At 29.0% G+C, this 21,091-nt stretch overlaps 4 long non-coding RNA genes across 4 annotated transcripts in view; 1 reads left to right on the forward strand and 3 right to left on the reverse strand.

Annotated features, from left to right (window-relative positions):
• Positions 1-21,077, forward strand: part of LOC127071702 (uncharacterized) — a 28,701-nt gene extending 7,624 nt beyond the window's left edge. Inside the window, exons 2-3 of the long non-coding RNA XR_007785202.1 lie at positions 18,774-18,963; positions 19,101-21,077. This is a non-coding gene — a long non-coding RNA (uncharacterized LOC127071702). The remainder of the gene's footprint in view (positions 1-18,773; positions 18,964-19,100) is intronic.
• LOC127071697 (uncharacterized) lies at positions 704-3,422 on the reverse strand. The gene is made up of 3 exons (XR_007785197.1): positions 3,274-3,422; positions 3,127-3,190; positions 704-3,027 (listed from the first exon to the last, which is right to left on the reverse strand). It is a non-coding gene; the product is annotated as an uncharacterized LOC127071697 (long non-coding RNA).
• Positions 7,839-10,644, reverse strand: LOC127071698 (uncharacterized). Its single transcript, XR_007785198.1, has 4 exons — positions 10,501-10,644; positions 10,357-10,416; positions 9,663-10,257; positions 7,839-9,567 (listed from the first exon to the last, which is right to left on the reverse strand). It is a non-coding gene; the product is annotated as an uncharacterized LOC127071698 (long non-coding RNA).
• On the reverse strand, positions 15,625-18,113 carry LOC127071700 (uncharacterized). The gene is made up of 4 exons (XR_007785200.1): positions 18,032-18,113; positions 17,788-17,849; positions 17,063-17,689; positions 15,625-16,883 (listed from the first exon to the last, which is right to left on the reverse strand). It is a non-coding gene; the product is annotated as an uncharacterized LOC127071700 (long non-coding RNA).
• Positions 21,078-21,091: the final 14 nt, after the last annotated feature.

The following is a 21,091-nucleotide window of genomic DNA, read 5'->3' on the forward strand; positions in this document are numbered from 1 at the left end:
TTTATTTTTATATTTTGAAATAAACCTTACACGAATAGCGATAATTTTGCAGGTAATATTATCGTGTTTATCTTCGTTCGTGGTTACCTTCGTTCTCGTATTTACAATTCATTCTCGCGAATAAACGTAAATTTACTACACACGAGTGGTAAATATTACTACAATTATGTAAACATATATAGGATATTTTTTAGACATATATATTTGATATCCACATACGTATGCATTTTCATCGTTGCAGAAATGTTCGATAGCAACTTATTCATGTTGACTTTTTATCTTATTTTGAATTTTTATTTATATTTATTTTTTATTAACACATTATTTACATTTATAGTCAACGATTCGAAACGAAAACGAAAAAAATGGATGCATTGTTACGTTACATTTGTATTGATAAAAAGAATTGAATGACATGATCACATTTACGTAATTATAACAACCAGTAGTTATATTAACCGAATAAAAGGAGAAAAAGAAATGAAAAGAAGAAAAGAAAGATAAGAATAAAAAGAATTTCCCGTTACGGTAGTATCGATCAAAAATTATTGATAACATTGTGATGATACTTTCAATATTTGAATTAATATATGAAGTCAATAGATGAAAAATAGTAGGAGACCTAAATAGCGTATGCTCGAATTAATGTCAGGTACTATGAGAGGAGGTGTGATCATAATGATAGGTGATGGAGAAATCAATATTTCATACTTCAATTTATTTTATTTTATTTGTCACATCAATTTATTTCATTCGTCATATTTATTAGCCAAAATAATACATAAGCAGCCAAGATAAGATTATTACAATCATCTATAATATTTTAAATAACTTATTTTTGGTAAGATAAATCATATTTGAATTTTTTTTCGTATCAAGCTCAATGGTAATGCAATATTGAGTTATTATTTCTTTTACAGTGACTAGCATAATTGATAGCATAGTGATAGCATCTGATTATTGATAGAGGAAGATCGAACTATTTTCGTTAGACCTCTTCAGACGATACATAGATTATACACATATCTATAGATATACAAAGACACATACATTTATATATCCCTGCTTGCTTACATGTAATTGCATTCACCCACCGATCTACCCATATATGAATATTGTATATTCCTGACCTATCTCATTTATCTGTGAAAAAAAAAACACTCAAAAGATAATAAATTAATAATAAATCAATAATGAAATTAATAATGAATCTGTTTTTTTTTATTTTAAAGGAATTTTTTTGAATTTATTGTCAAAAAGAAAATTAAAAGATTATTTAAAACAACAAGAAGTTAAATTAAAAAAAAAGAAAAAAGTTAAAATTGAAAAAAAATTATTTTAAATTAAAATTATAAAAAAAGCAATCTAATGTTTTTTTCTAATTTTAATTAAAAAAATTTATTTTATAATTTTAATTGAAGAAGATTCTTTTTAATTTTAATTATCTATTGAATTTAATTTTGATTCATATCATGGATATCGGAGGAATCGCCAAAAAAACGAAGATATCTCATTGATAACGACAGTAATGAAAATGATAATGTAAAAGGACTACTTTAAAATTTGTCCCACGGTCAAAAATCATAAAGAATAAAGTTCTGATTTTTTGTAAAAAAATGTGATCCTGAATGTCTAAAAATTCATATAAATCAAATAACGTTACAATATATTAGCGGGTTTTAAAGTTATGCGATATCATATGGTATAGTATATATCGTGTTCGAGTGACGAATTTCCTGCTAATTAATGGCAAAGACGGAGCAGAATACAAAGGATTAATACGGAAAAATATAAAACTATCATTAATTCGCTGTTTATCATCCTTCTAGAGATAGAACGAAGAATTTGTATCATTTTACTTGGCCTATGATAAATTTATAATTATTATTTTTATAGTAATTTTTATAGTACTTTAAGTTTTAAAAGAAACTTTGAAACTTATTTTAAATTTTATTTTTAAAAGTTATTTGAATTTATTTTCTGCTAGATTTAAATTCCGAATTTGGCAGTCATGGTAATGTATAAAGACAACGAAACGAAACTTTTGGCTGATTTTGACAATTCACCGAATTTTCCTTTGTATTCCGACGAGCATTAAACGAATTTTAAGACAAATTTAAGGCAAATTTAAGACGAATTTGCTGCAAATTAACGGTCAAGACGATGTAGAGTACAAAGGATTAATACAGAAAAATATAAAATTATCATTAATTCACTATTTATCATCCTTCTAGAAAAAGAACGAAGAATTTGTATCATTTTACTTGGCCTTTGATAAATTTATAATTATTATTTTTATAGTAACTTTTATAGTACTTTAACTTTTAAAAGAAACTTTGAAACTTATATATTCAATGTTACAAAATTCAAATATGACTTATCTCACCAAGAACGTGAAGTGCAAAATAACATCAGCGATTCTCAACATTGATTCCAGAATTACAGGCATTTTTCCGGTTACTTCCGTTTGGATGATGGTTCTTTTTCCCAGATCGTCGTTATTCTTTTGGAACTCATTAGCGGTGTTCATGTTGGCGTCTTGATTTAGAATAAGCTTTTCAAACTCTCGTCAAATAGCTTGTATCTTCTTTTAAATCACTTAAATTGTGTCGATTTTGTGTTGTTTAGTTCTTCCACTACTTTCCTCACCATGACAAGCATTTTTTTTCGTGGTAATCCCATCACAAATTTATCAATAATTTTGGATCGATACTAAAGTTACGGGAAATTTTCTTTTGCTTTTATCTTTCTTTCCTTTTTTTGTATCCTTTTTATTCTTTTGATTTGCACTATCGATCGTTCTCCATATCCATATCTGCATCCTTTCAATCATTTTACTTTTTAGGAATCCAATTTTGTTTATCTTCTTCTCCGGGATTGTAATAGATAAATGTAGGCAGATTTGAGGTATATATATGCATTTATGAATATAAGGATGGGTGAGTGCAATTACATGTCAGCAAGCAGCGATATATAGTCGTAGATGGGTGTGTATAGCTACGGATGTGTATATAACCTGAGTACCGTCTGAAAAGATTAAGAAAAATTATATTCACGTACCTATGTGTAGGAAAAAATATATAAGATTATTTCTAAGCTAATTTAAACAAAATGTAATGAACTTACTGATGAGGAACTGGTGAAAATAGTTACGTTTTGCTCTATTACTAATTATATTATACAGAACTTGCTGTAAAGAAAACAATTAGCCGTTAATATTACATTACGATTGATAAATTGAAACAAAAAAAATTCAAATATGATTTATCTCACCGAGAGGAAGATGTTTGAAATGTTATAGATGAGTGCCATAGTAGCGGGTAGTTACACATTCTTCTTGATTCTCCCTCTACTGGAGTTCTTACAACTTGTCAGGGCGAGGTCTCGACTCAGAATGTCCAGCTTGTTCAATCCTTGGTTAGCTTGTATCCTCGGTTACGTGGACCCGGACATTGAGTCGAGCATGCGCGTTTACGTTCCCCTACCATTTTTTTACATCAAAAAATGCATATCATCCCCGGTGCTTTCAGCATCAGCTCAGCAACAATTTTGGATCGATACTGCTCTCCCGGGATATCCTTCTTTGTTTTTTTATTAGATTTTAAAAATCAAGTTTTGTTTATCTATTTTTCGAAGTGGGAATTTTTTTGCTATTTATTTATTTATATCTATTTATTTTCATGAAGAAAACGTTGATATTATCTAGAAAATAGAATAAAAAAGATTGTATTTAGAAGGACAGTTTATTTCATGGAAAAGCTATCTTTCTACACCATTTATAACTTATGATCTGTACTAATATCCGAAATAATAATTTGACGTAAATGTTGGGAGTAATATTTTGTGTCATATTATGTATGTGTTTTCTTGAGAAATTACGTCATTTTGAAAATACATTCTCAAATATTATATTACTAGAAATATATTTTATTATATTTTCTAGATTATATATAACAAGAAATATGCGATTTTAGTCGCTCGTATGAAAAAATTCAATTAGTGGTACATGCTTTTGTATAAGAGGAATTTAACGATGTATTTAATCGTATTATCGAATTGTCTATTACGGTTCGATGAGAAAATCCATCGATAAAATACCTTTCATACATGAAAATATTATTTTTGAAAGAGGGATTTATACTCATGCAAACACACACACAAACTCAGGAATTTAATTGGTCCATACATATGAGCAGAAGCGTACACGCAGAGGGAGAACGAGTATAATAAAATCGATATAAAGGCTAATACATATGGAAATACGTTATTACGCGCATGTTTATTTAATCCGTATTAAATTTTTTTTTACAAAAATTCCACTTTGATCTACATTTTGTATAAACGGTCGTTTGAAATCCCTTCGAGCTTCTCTGATTTTAATTGATTATATCCTCTAGCTGAAATTACTCATCTTTGGATCCTTTGAAAGAGTTATTCGGTCTCCTCATTCCACTGTTTGAATAATATTTCGAATAAACAGCGGTATATTAATGTCGTTGATTACAAAATTTATTTTCTCTCAATCTGTATCTTTTTCGACTTTTTTGACCGTGTAATATGAAATATTGATTTATTTATACAAAATAAAGTATTAAGATAAAATACGTAAAAGCGGAAAAGATATTACGAAAAAAAAGAAATATGATGGAAAATTTTTTCTGAATTCGTGATATTATACATATTAAAAATAAATATACTGCGTAATAAAGAAAAAGAAATTTAACAGGAAAAAGAGCTAATATTATGAGAAAAAGTATTTAAGCAATAATTTCTGCTATTGCGCAATATGGAAGAATATATAATCAATACGAACAAATTTTTTGGCGGCTTTTATAAATAAAGTGATAGAGTACAAAATTTGTAGTATCATTTATATGTAATAATATTTTTAAGTATGATTGAAATTTAGCAAAGAAACATTAAAAACTTCGTATATGTACTAACGAATAATTTCATAGTGTAATCACTATACATCGAAGATAGGGTTCCTTGTACAATGTCTCAACTTTATATTTATCATTTTATTAGTTATTATTATATTAGTAAAATTCTCAATATTGCAACGCTTGTGAATTTCGGATAGATCAGATAGATACGGCAGAATATCTCCAACGGTTCGATTCTTATTGCAACTATTGTTCTGCAGACCATAGATGATCGGCAGGAAAATTAGAAGTCGATGCGGTTCGTGAAATGTTCAAGCGCTTCGAATTCAGCTACGTAGAGAATTCAATTAGTAAAATGTATCAATTATATCGGCGACAATAATTCGAAAATATATAGGGATTGATGGATTCCTTTTCGTTCGGTCCTTCCGTTGTCATAAAAAAAATCCATGTAAGCCATGTTCAAAAACACATGGATACAAATTTGCGCTAGTAGTAAAACGCTGATTTCAGTGATAGAAGCGAATTGATTGGAAATTTGACTGAAGATCGTGAAGAAAATTTATCTGTTAATTTACTGTAGATGTCACAAAAAACTGTGATTCTGATGCAAAAAATGAAGGTTGCTATATGAGTCAAATTTTATAGTAAGTTTTCAACGAATGAAGAGATTCGACACGATAATTGTCCTAAAGAAACGGAATCGTCGCGTTCATGGTAGCGATTGGAAATTACAGGAACACTCCTGTATTGTTAACATAAAACATCGTTTCCCAACGATGTTAGCAAAGCAATTCGTCCGATTCAAAAAAATCAATACAAAATGCAGCAACAGTTTGAACGAAATTATTTGTCGACTGGCATCGAAAGTCAAGAAAAGTGATGCACATCGATTATCACAATTGTTGAAAAATGCTTTTAACGCAAATACTATTATTTATCAATAATGTAAATATTGAATATAGATATTGGAAGAAATAGCGCTGCATATAAAGAATCAACATCGCGCACGCATCGATTTGTTGAAATCCGAGCACGCGCGAAGGGAGAATTGCTTGTAGCCAATGACAACCCTCATTCCATGACGCTACGATTGATGGTAAGAGTACTCTAGACAGGTCCTGTAAAAACGATGGGAGATAACATTGGTCCATACATGAAACTTTAAACGTTTTCTAAAAACATTATTTTTGAAATCGATAGACGCCATATTTGGAAAATTGCTTGATAGATATTTGTAAAATTTACATAAAATTTACATAAAATTTTTTTATTTTGCATTATATTTACATAAAAGACTAGATTAAAGGAAGCTTTTCATAATATACTATTAAGGGTTTCTATTAATAATCTATTATGTACATAGTATTTCTGTATATCAAGATAATAATTTTAACTCGGAAATATTTTTAGATTATGCGAGAGATGTCAATTCCATTTTTATGTTAATTTATCATCATTATTCAATTAATTTAAATTATGTAATTATTCATTATTATTATAATTAAAAATAAAACGATGTTTGAATTTAACGTTCCAAGTTGTTTGTCATAATATTCACAATTTGTATTTATAAAATATTCATAATATTTAATATACGTTTATCAGAATTTTTTATTTTCGAAATTCCGACTTTTATCAATTAATTACTGCGTAGAGCGAATTCTCTCGTCAATAAATACCGATCGGAATTTAACTACCTTTAAGTACTATTAAGGATTTAATGAAAATGCATGTATGCAATACGTACTTCCACATATATCGTGAAGTACCTTCCTATATAAACGTTTTATTATTATGTTTCTCCACATGCGTGTGCTCTTGTGCACACATGTATGCGTAGTTGGGGATGGGTACGCGTATGTCTGTACGTCTGTAAGTTTAAATTCCTCTTCTGAATGTAATAACTTTAGGTATGAAAGGTATTTTTCCTTTGTTTTCCTCTCATCTAATTGTAGCAGACTGGATAATTCGATTAGCTCTGTAATTTAATTATCAGTTTAGGTAGCTATATCACTTAATTATTCTTTTCGATTTTTTACAGAGCGATGTATAACGTCACGGATTTAATTTCTTCATATGAACGACTAAAAAATTTGACTAAAAATTTTTGAATAGAAAATGACTTCCTATTCGAGAACTTGTAAGAATGATACATTTATACATCTAGTTATCTAATATTTCGTATTCTAGGATCTAAACTAATTAGTAGCAAAATATTATATTTTTTTAATCGTTCATTTCTTAATACGTATAACCGAGTATAGCAGTGATTTTATTACATTTTTAATAATACAATATTTGGAATTGAATAATGCAAATGATTTAATTTCTTATGAAACATATAATGTAACGCTTAAAAAATACTTCCCCGAACATTCACTTCTGTTAGTTACATAGTATAATAGTGGAGATCAATTTTACTTTTTTCTCGCTATCGTCATTCGATCAACCTACTAACATCGCAAATAATAAATGATATTGAAATAGAACTTTTCCATGAAATAACCTTTCCTTCTAAATACAATCCTTTAAATACTATTGTAAAGGTAATGTCGACGTTGCCTTCCCGAAATATAATTTAATATAAATAAATAAATAGCACAACAAATTCTCTTCTTGAAAAAAACATAAACAAAATTGAATTCTTACAAAGAGAAATGATCGAAAGTATATGAATATGGAGAATAATCGATAGGTAGAAACAAAAATATAAAAAGGTATGTAAAGAGGAAAAGAAAATAAGTATAAAAAAAATTTCGTTAGTATCCATCCCAAATTATTGATAACGTTATAATTAGATTACAAGAAACGATAGTCTCAATATTTGAAACAATATATGAAGTTAATATATGAAAAGTAGTAGGTGGAGTAAAGAACGTATGCTTGGATTAATGTTAGGTACTATGAGAGGAGGTGCGACCAGGATGATAGGTAACGGAGAACTCATGATTTTATATTTTAGTTGATTTTATTCATTGAATGGGTATACACAATCGATATTAGCGAGTGTTGGACTAACTGTTCATTCTGATTTCATTCGCAATGACAAGTTATAAGAAGTTCCAAAAAAGGTACTATTATTGTCAAGAATAGTATATACTTGGTAATATAAATCATGTTTGAATTTTTTTTGTGCCAATCTGTCAATTATCATGTAATATTATGGGCTATTATTTGTTTTGTAAGGATTTTCATAAGATCGAACTGTTTTTGTTAGTCCTTCGTGAGTTCATTAGACACAAGAATATACTTTTCTTACTAGTTTCAAATTTTATATAGATCATATACATATGCATAGATATACAAAGACACATACATGTATATACCGGTAAAAACTCATATATTATTACATTCATTACCTATATATCTATATACGCACTTGGATACCTTTCATCTACCTATATTTATTTATGAATCCATAAACGTACAAAAGAAATTAAATTATTGATAAATTAATAACACATCTATTTTCTTTTTGATTTTAAAGTTTTCTCTTTGATTTAAAAATTTTCTTGAATTTATTGTAAAAAAAAAATTAAAAAATAATTATTTTAAATTAACATTGAAAAAAAATTATTTTAGATTAAAATTTAAAAAAGGTCATTCTAATGTTTTTTTTTATTTTATTATAAATTTTATTTCCTTCTTGATCCTTTTTCATTGTTTCAAATCTAATTCTTTTTTTATTTTAACAATTACTTTTTAATATTAATTCCCTTTCTGAATTCAGTTTATTTTTTCAATTTCATTTCAACTATTTTTGCTTCTGGATATCGCCTCAGAGAAATCGCCAAAAAAACTAAGATATCTCATTGATGAAGATAGTAATGAAAATGATAATGTAAAGGTACTACCTCAAAATTTGTCTTACTGTACAAAATCATAAGGAATAAAGTTCTGATTTTTTGTAAAACAATGTGATCCTAAATGTCTACAAATTCATATAAATCAAATAACGTTACAATATATTAGCGGGCTTTAAAGTTATGCGATATCATATGGTATAGTATATACCATGTTCGAGTGACGAATTTCCTGCTAATTAACGGCAAAGACGGGGCAGAATACAAAGGATTAATACGGAAAAATATAAAACTATCATTAATTCGCTGTTTATCATCCTTCTAGAGATAGAACGAAGAATTTGTATCATTTTACTTGGCCTATGATAAATTTATAATTATTATTTTTATAGTAATTTTTATAGTACTTTAAGTTTTAAAAGAAACTTTGAAACTTATTTTAAATTTTATTTTTGAAAGTTATTTTAATTTATTTTCTGCTAGATTTAAATTCCGAACTGGCAGTCATGGTAATGTATAAAGACAACGAAACGAAACTTTTGGCTGATTTTGACAATTAACCGAATTTTCCTTTGTATTCCGACGAGCAAATATCAAAACTCTCTCTTTCTATGGGTGAATATTTCAGAATTAATAATTTTGGAAACATTTGCATTTATATAAATGATATGCGGAATTGAATAAATTAATATTTCAATACAGAAAGTTCGCTTAAGCGTTACAAAACATAAAATAGTTTTTCTTTAATTTTGATTTCTAAATCGTTGCCTTCAACTAATAATAACAGAAACGAACCTTTCATTGACTTTGACTTGCCTCCGTTACCGGATCAGTTCTCCTTGGTCTCCCGACGGGCAGACGTCGAAGCTCCCTCACTGCAGTTTAAAAAGAATAGAAAACACTACATTAACGTACATATATATAAGCTACGATATTCAACGTTATAAAATTCGAATATGATTTATCTTACCCAGAACACGAAGTGTAAACTATCACCAGCGATTCTCAACATCGACTCCAGAATTACAGGCATTTTTCCGATTACTTCCGTTTGGATGATTGTTCTATTTCTCAGAACGTCGTTATTCTTTTGGAACTAATTAGCAGTGGTCATGTTGGCGTTTTGATTTAGAATAATCTTGTCAAACTCACGTAAAATAGCTTGTATCTTCTTTTAAATCACTTAAATTGTGTCGAACATGCACTGTTTAGTTCTTCCACTATTTTCCTCACCATGACAAGCATTTCTTCAAAGTTACGGGGAATTTTCTTTTTCTTTTATCTTTCTTTTCTTCTTTTGAATCCTTTTTATCCTTTTGATTTCCACTATCGATCGTTTCCCATATCCATATCTGCATCCTTTTGATCATTTTACTTCTTAGGAATCGAATTTCGTTCATCTTTTTTCCAGGATTGTATTAGATACACATATGTAGATCGTAGATATTCAAGTGCATATATAAATGTATTGGTTTAGAAACGAAATTCTATATATAAGTAGATAGCGATATATACTTGTAGATGGGTGTGTTTAGCTACACGTATGAATATAACCAGTGTTCCGGCTGAAAAGAATAAGAAAAATTACATTCACGTACCTATGTGGAAGAAAAAATATATAAGAATTTATTTAAGCAAATTTAAACAAAATGTAATGAACTTACGAAAAACTAGCAGAAATACTTCCATTTTCCTCTATTGATAATTACATCTTACAGAACTTGCTATAAAGAAAACATTTTGGCGTTAATATTGCATTACGATTGATAAATTGAAACAAAAAAGAATTCAAATATGGTTTATCTCACCGAAAAGGAATTGTTTGAAATCGTATAAATGATTTCCATAGTTGCCACTGCTTACACATCACTACTGATCGTTTCTGTTCTGAAATTTTGATAACTTGTCACGACAAGGTCCCGATATGGAATGTCTATCTTAATCAATCCTCGCGGAGAGTTTTTACACCGATATTGACACGAGCGTGCGCTGTATGTTCTCCCACTATTTTTCACATCTTAATGAATAGACCAATCCCGGAATATCTGCACTGTATAACCAATAATTTCGGATCGATACTTCCCCCACACGGGCAATATTTTTTTTTTCTTTTTTACATTTTACGAATGCAATGTTGTTTATCCGTTTCTCCAGTATGGAATTCTTTTTTGTATTTATTTATTTATTATTTTTGTGAAGAAAACGTAGACATTATGTAGAAAATCGAATAAAAAATATTGTATTTAGAAGGAAAGTTTATTTAATGGAAACATTATCTTTTACACAATTTATAACTTATGATTTCAGCGATGTCTAACCGTTGATCATATAATATACTACGAGATACTATGATACTATATATCCAAAAATAATAATTTGAAATAAATGTTGGAGGTAGTATTTTGTAAAGGCCACATTTTATCTGCGTTTTTTGAGAAATTAAATTATTCATATTTTCCGTTCCAAACTTTATATAACGAAAAATTTAATAAAATCACTACTATATTCGGTTATACGTAATAAGAAATAGACGATTAGAGAAATATAATATTTTCCTAGGAACTAATTAATTTAGATCACATAATACGAAAAATCAAATAATCAGATTTGTTATTGCATCATTCTTTTAAGTTCTCGAATAAGGAAACTTTTTTTAAATTATTTTTAATTAAAATTTTCAGAAAAATGTAGGTGTTCACAAAAAGAAACTTCATAATAAATCGGTGTCCTTGTCGAACGTTCTGTAAAAGAGAAACTGAACGAATAATAAAATGATGCTTTTAAATATATTATCGAATTGTTTTTACAGTCTGATGAGTGAAAACAAAGCGATAAAATTCCTTTTATTCCTGAGGTGATTATTTCGCAAGAGGGATTTTACTTATACATACAAAAACACACGCCCGAGAATTTAATTGGCACATATATATGCACACAAGTGTACACGCAGAGGGTGAAAGAGAATAATGAAAGGGTTATAAAGGATGGTCCATAGAAAAGTACGTATTACACGCATGTGGATTTAATCCGTATTAAAATTACTTAACGAAAATTCCACTTAGATCCACGTTTCGTGTGGATGAACATTTTATTCCCTTTGATAACTTCGCTGATTTCGATCGATTATATCCTCTAGCTAAAGCTGCTCATCTTCTGATCCTTTGCAAGAGTTATACTACCTCTTCACTCTACCGTTCGAATATTCTTTCGAATAGACAGAGCCATATTAATCTCGTTGATCTGAAAATTCATTTTCTCTCTATTTGTATCTTTCTCGACATTTTCGCCCGTGTAATAAGAAAATGGTGATTAATTTGTGTAAAATAAAGTAATAAAGTAAATACGGCAAAGTGAAAAAGATATTATTATAAAAAAGAAGGAAAATGATGTAGAATTTTCTCTGGATCCATATTCTTTACTACTGCGTAATAAAAAAGAAGAAATGTAACAGGAAAAGGAGATTATATTACGAGAAAAGGTTTTCAAATAATAAATTTTTCTATTGAGCAATATGGAAGTCGATATTTACGATGAAATTTTTTGGCAGATTTTTAAATAAATTATAAAATACCTGATTTGTTGTAAAATTTATATTTAATAATATTTTTAAGTAGGACCGAAACGTTGCAAAGAAACATTAAATACTTCGTATATGTACAAACGTATTATTTCATAGTGTAATCACTATACATCGAAGATAGGGTTCCTTGTACAATGTCTCAACTTTATATTTATCATTTTATTAGTTATCATTATATTAGTAAAATTCTCAATATTGCAACGCTTGTGAATTTCGGATAGATCAGATAGATACGGCAGAATATCTCCAACGGTTCGATTCTTATTGCAACTATTGTTCTGCAGACCATAGATGATCGGCAGGAAAATTAGAAGTCGATGCGGTTCGTGAAATGTTCAAGCGCTTCGAATTCAGCTACGTAGAGAATTCAATTAGTAAAATGTATCAATTATATCGGCGACAATAATTCGAAAATATATAGGGATTGATGGATTCCTTTTCGTTCGGTCCTTCCGTTGTCATAAAAAAAATCCATGTAAGCCATGTTCAAAAACACATGGATACAAATTTGCGCTAGTAGTAAAACGCTGATTTCAGTGATAGAAGCGAATTGATTGGAAATTTGACTGAAGATCGTGAAGAAAATTTATCTGTTAATTTACTGTAGATGTCACAAGAAACTGTGATTCTGATGCAAAAAATGAAGGTTGCTATATGAGTCAAATTTTATAGTAAGTTTTCAACGAATGAAGAGATTCGACACGATAATTGTCCTAAAGAAACGGAATCGTCGCGTTCATGGTAGCGATTGGAAATTACGTATCTATTGTTTTGCAAATATATTATTATAAATATTCGGCATAGATAATCGGCGGGAAAATTATAAGTCGATGCAGTTCGTGAAATATTCAAGCGCTTTGAATTCAGCTATGTAGAGAATTCAATTAGTAAAATGTATCAATTATATTGGCGACGCTATTTCGACAGTATATAGGGGAATGATGGGTTTCTTTCCGTACGCTCCTTCCGCTGTCATAACAACGAGAAAGTCCATATAAGCCATGTTCCAAACCGCACGGATATAAAGCTTTGCCCTAGTAGGTATTAACGCCGATTTGTGATAGAAGCGAACTGACTGGAAATCTGATTAAAACTGAGCAGAAAATTTATCAATTAACTTATTGTAAACGCTGGAAAAATTGTGACTCTGATACAAAAATGAAGGGTGCTGTATGGGCCAAGTTTTATAATAAGTTTTCAACGGATGGAAAGATTCGACACGTTAGTTGTTTTAACGAAACGGAATCGTCGTGTTCGTGGCATCGAGCGGAAGTCGCAGGAACATTTATGTATTACCCCTCGCTTCACGATGATGTTAGTAAAGCAATTTTAAGCAATGTACGATATATAAAAATCAATACATAATGCAGTAAAAGTTTGAATGAAATTATTTGTTTACTGGCATCGAAAGTCAAAAAAGCCATGTACAATGATTATCAAAATTGTTGAAAAGTTCTTTCAACGAAGCTTTTTACTACTACGTATTTGTTGATAATATTGGTATTAAATATCGGCATTGGCCAAAATTTCGTTGCATGTACTGAGAATCAAGATCGAGCTCTCATCGATTAGTTGGAATCCGAGCCGCGCGAGGGGTGAATGGCTTGTAGCCAAGGACAACCCTCATTCCATGAAGCTACGATTGATGCTAAGAGTACTCTAAACAGGGCCTGTAAAAACGATTGGAGATAAGTTTGGCCCATATTTGAAACTATAAACGTTTTCTCAAAACATTGTTTTTTCAAGTCGATGGATACCATAGTTGGAAAATTGCTCGACGGATATTTGTAAAATTTACATAAAATATTTTTATTTTGCATTATATCTGTAGATAAAGGACTAGATTAATGGAAATATTCCATAATAGACTAATATAGCTTCCGTCTATTATGTACATAATTTTATATAATAATTTTAGTATGGAATATTTTAGTTATGTGAGAAACGTTAATTTCAGGTTTATGTTACATTATCATGATTATTGAATTAAATTAAATTATGTCATTATTATAATTAAAAATAATACAATGTTTGAATTTAATGTTCCAAGTTGTTTGTCATAATATTTTCGTTATGTACTTATAAAATATTCATAGTATTTAATAAATATTCATAATGCTCTTATAAATATTCCCAATATTTTATAATCTTCTGGGTCACGTGCATTCTCTCGTTAATAATAAGTAATAGAGATTTAATGAGACTGCAGATCATATAATACATACATACATATATATGGTCACGTACTTATGTTTAAACGTTTTATGATTGGTTCTCTACTTGCGTTTGCTCTCGTACATGCGCATACCAGGCTGTTTTTATTAGGTGAGGGGATACGAGTGCGTAACGGTGTGTGTTTGTGTGTCTGTGTGTATACCTCCCTCTTTTGAAATAACAACTTCATGTATGGAAGATATTTCTTTCCTTGTTTTCCTCTCATCAAAATGTAACAGACTGGAAAACGGATTAACAGTATAATTTAATTATCGATGTATGTTGCCGTATCACTATGTTAATCATTTAAATCTTCTACAGAATGATGGACAACGTCACTAATTTAGTTTCTTTATATGAATGCCTACATTTTTTCGATATAAACTAATCAGTTACTATGAAATTACTATATATCTCCAATGGTCCAATTAATATTACGTATAACCGAACATAGCAACGATTTTATTATATTTCTAGTAACATAATATTTGGGATTATATAATGTAAATAATGTTATTTCTCAAAAAAACGGACACGTAATGTAAATCTTACAGTATACTTTTCACGACATTAATCAATACTTCTGATAAGAGTAGAGATCATGTATATTTTTATCTACCTGTTGGTATTCAATCAACCGATCAACACCGCTAAAAGCAGTAGTTATAAATGATGTGGAAACATAGCTTCTCATGAAATAACCTTCCTTCTAAATACAATCCTTCAAGTTCTATTTTAACAGTAACGTCAATGTTGTCTTCTTGAAAAATAAGTAACTATAAATAAATCAATAAGAGTACAAATTCTCTCCTTGAAAAGAAAAATAAACAAAATTGAATTCTTACAAAGTGAAATGATCGAAAGTGTAAGGATATGGAGAATTATCGATAGGAAGAAACAAGAATATAAATAGGTATCGAAAGAAGAATAGAAAATAAGTATAAAAACAGTTTCGTTAGTATCCATCCCATATTATTGATAACGTTGTAATTAGATTAAAGAAAACAATAATCTCAATATTTGAAACAATATATGAAGTCAATATATGAAAAGTGGAGTTAAGAGCGCACGCTCGGATTAATGTTAGGTACTATGAGAGGAGGTGCGACCAGGATGATAGGTAACGGAGAACTCATGATTTTATATTTTAGTTGATTTTATTCATTGAATGGGTATACATAATCGATATTAGCGAGTGTTGGACTAACTGTTCATTCTGATTTCATTCGCAATGACAAGTTATAAGAAGTTCCATGAAAGATACTATTATTGCCAAGAATAGTATATACTTGGTAATATAAATCATGTTTGAATTTTTTTTGTGCCAATCTGTCAATTATCATGTAATATTATGGATTACTTTTGTTTTGTAGGGAGTTTCGTAAGTTGGAACTGGTTTTGTTAGTCCTTCGTAAATGCATTACACACATGAATATACTTTTCGTAATAGTTTCAAACGTTACATAGATTATAGATATATGTATAGATATACATAGACACATACATTTATATATCATGAAGTCATAGATTATTACATTCACATTCCTATATATTTATATACGCATTCGGATACCTTCCATCTACCTGTATTTATCTGCGATTCCATAAACGTTGAAAACAAATTAAATTATTGATAAATCAATAACACATTTATTTTATTTTTGATTTTAGAGGAATTTTTTTAAATTTATTGGAAAAATGGAAATTAAAAAATAATTTAATATAAAAAGAAATAAAAAATAAAAATTGGAAAAAATTATTTTAGATTAACATTGAATCAAATTATTTTCAATACAAATTTGAGAAAGAATATTGGATTGTTTTTTTTCTAATTTTAGTTAAAAATTTTATTTTTTAATTTTAATTCTTTCTTGATTTTTTTCTTATTTTTTCATTTCAAATTTCCTCTTTGATTTTAATAATTACTTTTCAATATTAATTTCTTTGTCGATTTCAGTTTATTTTTTAATTTTCATTTTCACCCTTTGCATCTGGATATCGCCTCAGGGAAATCGCCAAAAAAACAAAGATATCTCATTGATAAGGATAATAATGAAAAAGATAATGAAAAGGACCTTCTGTAAAATTTTTTCTCCGCTAAAAAATCATAAGGAATAAAGTTCTGATTTTTTGTAAAACAATGTGATCCTAAATGTCTAAAAATTCATATAAATCAAATAACATTCTAATACATTAGCGGGCATTAATATTTAAACACAGTAAGTTCGCTTAAGCGTTACAAAACAAGGATCGCGAGTTAAACGTAAAAAAGCTTTTTTTTTTTTTGAATTCTGAAGCGTTGAGATCATCTAATAATAATATAAAATAATCTTTGTTTGACGTCGTTTCTGTGTTTGTCTCCTTGGTCCTCCGACGGGAGACGTTGGAACGATCTCACTACAGTTTAAAAAGAATAGAAAACACTACATTAACGTACATATATATAAGAAAAAATATTATATAGGTTTATCTATATTACATAAAATTGTCTACAGCACGGTACATAAAGGTAAAAGTCTATGAAAGTAAATCCTACGATATTCAACGTTATAAAATTCGAATATGATTTATCTTACCCAGAACACGAAGTGCAAACTATCACCAGCGATTCTCAACATCGACTCCAGAATTACAGGCATTTTTTCGGTTACTTCCGTTTGGATGATGGTTCTTTTTTCCAGATCGTCGTTATTCTTTCGGAACTAATTAGCAGTGATCATTTTGCCGTCTTGATTTAGAATAAGCTTGTCAAACTCACGTAAAATAGCTTGTAACTTCTTTTAAATCACTTAAATTATTTTCCCACTATTTTTTTCACCATGACAATCATTTCTTCCGCGGAAATCCCATCACAAATTTATCAGTAGTTTTGAATCCATGCTAATGTTTCGGGGAATTTTCTTTTTCTTTCATCTTTCCTTTCTGCTTTTGAATCCTTTTATCTTCTTGATTTCCAACATCGATCGTTTTCCATATCCATATCTGTATCCCTCCGATCATTTTACTTTTTAGGAATCGAATGTTGTTCATCATTTTTTCCAGGATTATATTAGAGATATATATATATGTATATATATGTAAATATATAAGTGCATATATAAATGTATTGGTATAGAAACGAAATTACATATATATGTAGATAGCGATATATACTTTAAAATAGTTGAATATATTTGCGTATATGAATATAACGCGTACTCCGGCTGAAAAGATCAAGATAAATTACATTCACGTACCTATGTGGAAGAAAAATATATAACATTATCTCTAAGTTAATTTAAAAAAAATGTAATGAACTTACGAAGGACCAGCAGATACACTTCCATCTTTCTTTATTGGTAGTTACACCTCACAGAATTTGCTCTAAAGAAAATAATTTGGCGTTTATATTGCATTATGACTGGTAGATTGAAAAAAAAAAAGAAATAAAAAATGATTTATCTCACAGGAAAGAAATTATTACAAATTGTATAAATAATTTTCATAATTACGAATGAACAGATATCACTAGTGATCGTTCCTTTTCTGAAGTATTGGTAACTTACCGCGACAAGATCCCGATCCACAATGTCCATCATAATCAATTCTCGCGTACAGCTTTTACACTGATATCGACACGAGCGTGCGCTGTTTATGTTCTCCCACTATTTTTCGCATCTTAATGAATATACCAATCCCTGAAATTCTGCACAATATTAACCAATATTTCTGGATCGATACTACCCCCACACGGGAAGTATTTTTTTTCCTTTTTTACATTTTAGAAATGGAATGTTCTTTATCCGTCTCTCAAGGATGGGATACTTTTTTGTATTAACTTATTTATTATTTTATCTGTTTTTTTTATTTTTATGAAGAAAACGTGGACATTATGGAGAAAATCGAATAAAAAATATTGTATTTAAAAGGAAAGTTTATTTAATGGAAACATTATTTTGACCAAATTTTAATTAACTAAAAATATAATAAAATAACTATTATATTCGGTTATACGTAATAAGAAATAGACGATTAGAGAAATATAATATTTTCCTAGGAACTAATTAATTTAGATCACATAATACGAAAAATCAAATAATCAGATTTGTTATTGCATCATTCTTTTAAGTTCTCGAATAAGGAAACTTTTTTTAAATTATTTTTAATTAAAATTTTCAGAAAAATGTAGGTGTTCACAAAAAGAAACTTCATAATAAATCGGTGTCCTTGTCGAACGTTCTGTAAAAGAGAAACTTTATGAATAATAAAACGATGCTTCTAAATATATTATCGAATTGTTTGTTACAGGTTGATGAGAGAAAATAAAGCGATAAAATTCCTTTTATTCCTGTAGCGATTATTTCGCAAGAGGGATTTTACTTATACATACAAAAACACACGTCAGGATATTTAATTGGCACATATATATGGACACAAGTGTACACGCAGAATGAGAAAGAGAATAATGAATGGTTTATAAAGGATGATCCATAGAAAAGTATGTATTGCACGCATATAGATTTAATCTGTATTAAAATTAATTAACGAATATTCCATTTAAATCCACGTTTCGTGTGAAAGACTGTCCTAGTTCCTTCGATAACTTCTCTGATTTTAATCGGTTATATATTCTAGTTAAGGCTGCTCATCTTCGGATCCTTTGCAAGAGTTATACTACCTCTTATACCGTATAATACAAAATACTACAACTCAACCGTTCGAATATTCTTTCGAATAGACAGAGCCATATTAATCTCGTTGATCTGAAAATTCATTTTCTCTCTATTTGTATCTTTCTCGATACTTTCGCCCGTATAATAAGAAAAAATTAATTTATCTAAAATAAAGTAATAAAGTAAATACGTCAAAATGAAAAAGATATTATTAAAAAAAAAAAGAAATATGATGTAGAATTTTCTCTGGATCCATATTCTTTACTACTGCGAAATAAAAAAGAAGAAATGTAACAGGAAAAGGAGATTATATTACGAGAAAAAGTTTTCAAATAATAAATTTTTCTAGTGAGCAATATGGAAAGTCGTTATTTACAATGAAATTTTTTGGAAAATTTTACGATGAGATTTTTAAATAAATTATAAAATACCTGATTTGTTGTAAAATTTATATTTAATAATATTTTTAAGTAGGATCGAAATGTTGCAAAGAAACATTAAATACTTCGTATATGTACAAACGTATTATTTCATAGTGATTAATGTTAATAATTACAATAATAGTTATAATTGTAATTAATATTACTATAATTATTAATTGTAATAATGTAATTATATCATAAAAATTATATTTCTGTTAATCTTGGACCGATAAGGTAAATACGGCAGTATATCTTCGAAGGTTTAATTCTTATCGCAACTATTGTTTTGCAAATATATTATTATAGATATTCAGCATAGATGATCGGCTGGAAAATTAGATGTCGATTGGGTTCGTGAAATGTTCAAGCCCTTTGATTTCAGTAATCTTCAGCAAGGTTAATATCGAGCGTTACTGTAGGGGAATAACACTACTACACTGCGTGCACTATTGTACGTAAGACGTAACGTGAGTAAAGTGATAATATTGGCCAAGAAGTTGCAGGATCGACGAACGGTTTTAATATCACAGAAAACACAAAACGGAGGAAACAAAGACACGATTTCTTGCAAAGTGTCTCAATTATTTTTAATCATTACAATAGTAAAATTTTCAATATTTTAGTAAAAGGCAATTATTGAAAGACATGTAAATCTTAGACAGATGAGATTGATAAGACAGAATATCTCAATTGGTTTGATTCTCATCGAAACTTTTGTTTTGCCAATCAAACAGAATCGGCGGGAACAATAGAAGTCGAAGCGGTGCGTGAAATATTCAAACGCTTTGAATTCAGCTATGTAGAGAATTCAATTAGTAAAATGTATCAATAATATTGGCGACGCTAAATCGAAAATATATAGGAGAATGATGGATTTCTTTCCGTACGCTCCTTCCGTTTTCATAAAAGAACTAGTTTTGAATGTCAAAGGAAGCCATGTACAACGATTATCAAAATTGTTGAAAAGTTCTTTCAACGAAGCTTTTTACTACTACGTACTTGTTGATAATATTGGTATTAAATATCGGCATTGGCCAAAATTTCGTTGCATGTACTGAGAATCAAGATCGAGCTCTCATCGATTAGTTGGAATGCGAGCCGCGCGAGGGGTGAATGGCTTGTAGCCAAGGACAACCCTCATTCCATGAAGCTACGATTGATGCTAAGGGTACTCTAAACAGGGGCAGTAAAAACGATTGGAGATAAATTTGGCCCATATTTGAAACTATAAACGTTTTCTCAAAACTTTGTTTTTGAAGTCGATGGATGCCATAGTTGGAAAATTGCTCGATGGATATTTGTAAAATTTACATAAAATTTTTTTATTTTGCATTATATCTGTAGATAAAAGACTAGATTAATGGACGTATTCTATAATAGACTAATACAGCTTCCGTCTATTATGTAGATAATTTTATATAATAATTTTAGTACGGAATATTTTAAAGTTATGTGAGAAACGTTAATTTCAGGTTTATGTTACATTATCATGATTATTGAATTAAATTAAATTATGTCATTATTATAACAT

This window comes from Vespula vulgaris, chromosome 22 (genome assembly GCF_905475345.1).
Source record: "Vespula vulgaris chromosome 22, iyVesVulg1.1, whole genome shotgun sequence".
In the NCBI taxonomy this organism is placed as follows: domain Eukaryota; kingdom Metazoa; phylum Arthropoda; class Insecta; order Hymenoptera; family Vespidae; genus Vespula; species Vespula vulgaris.